The sequence below is a fragment of the Medicago sativa genome, chromosome 7 (genome assembly GCF_051527215.1).
Source record: "Medicago sativa cultivar Bolivia chromosome 7, Bolivia_mono, whole genome shotgun sequence".
NCBI lineage: Eukaryota > Viridiplantae > Streptophyta > Magnoliopsida > Fabales > Fabaceae > Medicago > Medicago sativa.
The window spans coordinates 89,448,061-89,452,500 of record NC_140755.1 but is presented as its reverse complement, the minus strand read 5'-3'; positions in this window follow the sequence as shown (position 1 = coordinate 89,452,500).

Sequence of the window (4,440 nt, the reverse complement as noted above, 5' to 3'; positions counted from 1 at the left end):
AAATTAGGGTATAACAGCTGCCCCTATTTAAGTTTTTTTGTCCGGAGGGTCAAGAGACGGAGTCTTTGAGTTGACGGGACGAAGATACTTAAATATTAACATTTGCACTGCTTTTGGACATAAAAATACGTTTTCAGATTTTCAAAAACATGAATGCCATGCAACATTTCATTTATGAATGCAAGACAATCGAACCGGAATCTACGGGCTGTGTCACACCACCAAGGGATTTATAGACATCAAGGTAGAAAGAACGGGCAACAAATAGACAGGTACAAGCTGTTCTTTGGATCGAACTTGCCACTTGACCGAGAGATACAAACAAGAGATGGGTACAAGCTGTTCTTTGGATCGAACTTGCCACTTGACCGAGAGAATACAAACAAAAGATAGGTGCAAGCTGTTCTTTGGATCGAACTTGCCACTTGACCAAGGAAATACAAACAGGAAATGAATACAAGCTGTTCTTTGGATCGAACTTGCCACTAGATCGGAGATACAAACAAAGGGTAGATACAAGCTGTTCTGATCGAACCTGCCACTTGATCAATACCACAACATGTAGGTAGGTGCAAACTGTTCTTTGGATCGAACTTGCCGTTTGACCGGAAACAAAACATAAGCAAAGGGTACAAACTGTTCTTTGGATCGAACTTGCCGTTTGACCGGAAACATAGGCATATAAGCAGGTACAAGTGGTTCTTTTTGGATTGAACCTTGCACTTGACCAGTAACAAGATACAAATTGAAAGTCTGGTTTAACAAGATACCAATTGAGGGTAAATTGTTATTGACTTGATTTGAAAATAGACATGACCATTTTTGTTGGCCCAAAAGTAAATTGACATTGATTTGAATTGAATTGAAAGTTGAATTTGTCATTGACATTGACATTGGCTTGGAAATTGAAATTGACATTGACATCGACATTGGCATTGACATTGACATTGACATTGACATTGGCATTGGATATTGACATTGACATTGACATTGGATTGGCATTGACATTGACATTGACATTGACATTGACATTGGATATTGACATTGACATTGACATTGGCATTTGACATTAACATTGACATTGACATTGACATTGGCATTCGACATTAACATTGACATTGACATTGACATTGACATTGGATATTGACATTGACATTGAAATTGACATTAACATTGACATTGACATTGACATTGACATTGGCATTTGACATTAACATTGACATTGACATTGACATTGACATTGACATTGGATATTGACATTGACATTGAAATTGACATTAACATTGACATTGACATTGGATATTGACATTGACATTGACATTGACATTGACATTTGACAGCTGTCAGTTGGATATGCAACATGTATGTATGGTATAGCAAGATTATTGGATGTATGAGCACATAAAATGCATGATCATGCATGTATGAATGCTTGAGATGCATGATTGGTTGGCAATTTGGCAGAGAAATTTCACAAAGGCAGACAAGACATTGGAAGATTGGGCACGTAGTGGCTCGTGCTGCGACATATTCACAGGGGAAAACCTCTTTGGAGAGACCGTCGTTTGAGAGACGTATCAAAACCATGGCTGAGGGCAATAACACTTGTAAAGGAGGACCCTTGGAAGGTTCTTGGATACAGGTCGCCGTTGCTAGGCGTGTCAGTGCTGGGTAAACATTGGATGTTCGCATCTGTGGTCAATGCTCTTTCAATATTCTTTTCATTTTTCATTTTCAATCCCATTTTTGCCTGAACCGCCCTTTCGGGTTTTCGATTCACCGGGGAATAAATATTCTTTTCATTGCCCCATTTTTGCCTGATTTGCCTTCATAGGTTGTCAATCAGCGGGGTGCTCATTTTTGCCTAAGCCGCCCTTTCGGGTTTTCAACTTAGCGAGCTTTTTATTTTCATTTTTTTATTTTCCATTTTCATTCTGTTTTTTCATTCTTGCCATTGACCACAGATCATCCTGGGGAGTAACCTGCTTGTAACGTGTATTGAAATAGACATTGAAATTCATTCGTTCATGCATGTTTCATTGAAATGTACCCCGTTGCTCAGGTTTGCTTTCAAAATAGATAGAAAAAGATTTTTTAATTTTCAAAAATGTTTGTTTCAGACATTAACATTATCAATTGGAAAGGAAATATTTTGTATAAAGCATTGAAAGTAGAAAGGAAATAGAGTTTCAAACAATAGAAAGGCTCAAATTGATATAGAAGAGTGAGAGTCAGCCAAAGGCATGACTTCACGGATTTACAAAGCTTGGAAAATGGTAATTTTATTGGTTGGTGATACATTGAACACGATGACCACTACATTTCATAGAAATTTTGATTTCACCAGTACAGAAGCTTCTGATGAAGACGATCGTTGACAGTTGCAGATGCCCCAAGGGGTGATGGTGGTTTTCCAGATATAGTTACTTGTCTTTTATTGTCAACCTCATTTTTGCATGAGCCGCCCTTTCGGGTTTTCGGCTCATCGAGGCGCTCATTCTTGCCTGAGTTGCATACAATCTCAGCGAGCTCTTTCATATTCATTTTTTTTGTCCCTAACTTTTGCCTGGATCGCCCTTTCGGGTTTTCGATCCACCGGGAAGCGCATTTTTGCCTAGGCCGCCCTTTCGGGTTTTCGACCTACCACGCTGTTCTTTTCTTTCTAGACAAAGTATTTCTTGACTATATCGGTATTAACAGGATTTGGGAGCTCAACTCCATCCATGTGTGTAAGAATCAAAGCACCACCAGAGAAAGCCTTCTTGACAACATAAGGACCTTCATAGTTAGGTGTCCACTTGCCCCTTGGGTCGGGTTGCTGACTTATCCTTCTTTTCAATACAAGTTCGCCTTCCTTGAATTCTCGAGGTCGGACTTTCTTGTCAAAAGCATTCTTCATTCGCACTTGATACAACTGTCCATGAGCCATAGCATTCATACGTTTCTCTTCAATCAGATTCAATTGATCGTACCGACTTTGACACCATTCAGCCTCGGTTAATTTTGCTTCCATGATTACTCGAAGAGATGGAATTTCCACTTCCAGAGGGAGAACTGCTTCCATACCATACACAAGAGAGAAAGGAGTTGCCCCGGTTGAACTGCGTACCGTAGTACGGTAACCATGCAAGGCAAATGGGAGCATCTCATGCCAGTCTTTGTAAGTAGTGACCATCTTCTGAACAATCTTGTTGATATTCTTGTTAGCGGCCTCAACTGCACCATTCATCTGAGGTCTATAAGGAGAAGAGTTGTGATGTTCAATTTTGAATTCTTCACATAAAGCTTGCATCATACTATTGTTCAGATTGGAACCATTGTAAGTGATGATCTTGTTGGGAACACCATATCGACATATGATGTTATTTTTGATAAACTTGACAACCACTTGCTTGGTCACATTTGCATAGGAGGCAGCTTCAACCCACTTGGTGAAGTAGTCAATTGCCACTAGGATGAAACGATGTCCATTGGAAGCTTTTGGTTCAATTCTTCCGATCATGTCAATGCCCCACATAGAGAAAGGCCATGGGGAAGATATAACATTGAGAGCATGTGGAGGCACATGGATCTTATCAGCATAAATTTGACATTTGTGGCATCTTTTAGCATGTTTGTGGCAGTCACGCTCCATGGTTATCCAGTAATAGCCGGCTCTTAACAGTTTCCTTGACATAGTGTGACCCGAAGCATGGGTCCCAAAAGTACCGTCATGTACATCATGCATCAATTTCTCAGCTTCTTGTTTGTCAACACATCTCAACAAGACCATGTCATAGTTCCTCTTGTATAGGATTTCTCCGTCCAGAAGGAATTTACTAGCCCATCGTCTCAAAGTCTTTTTATCCCTGTTGGAAGCACCAGGTGGATATTCACGATTCTGCAAGAATTGCTTGATGTTGTAATACCAAGGCTTTTTACCATTCACATCTCCATCAGCTTGATCTGGCATATTTTCAATGGTAAACACATGAGCGGGTCTCTCAAGACGCTGCACTTTGATTACGGGCACATCATTCCAGTGGTTGACTCGAAACATGGAAGACAAAGTAGCAAGAGCATCAGCCATCTGATTTTCATCCCGAGGGATGTGATGCAATTCAACCTTGGTAAAGTATGTCAACAGACGTCTTGCATAGTCACGGTAAGGGATCAGCTTCTCATGACGAGTCTCCCATTCACCCTTTATCTGATTAATAACAAGTGCAGAATCTCCATAGATGTCAAGGTGCTTAATCCTCAGGTCAAGGGCTTCTTCGATGCCCAAGATGCATGCTTCATATTCAGCTATGTTGTTTGTGCATTCAAAAGTTATTCGAGCGGTGAAAGGAATGTGGTGCCCCTGCGGAGTTACAATGATGGTTCCGATTCCTTTACCATAAGCATTAACAGCACCATCAAACACCAATCCCCATTTGCTATTGGGGTCCGGCCCTTCAT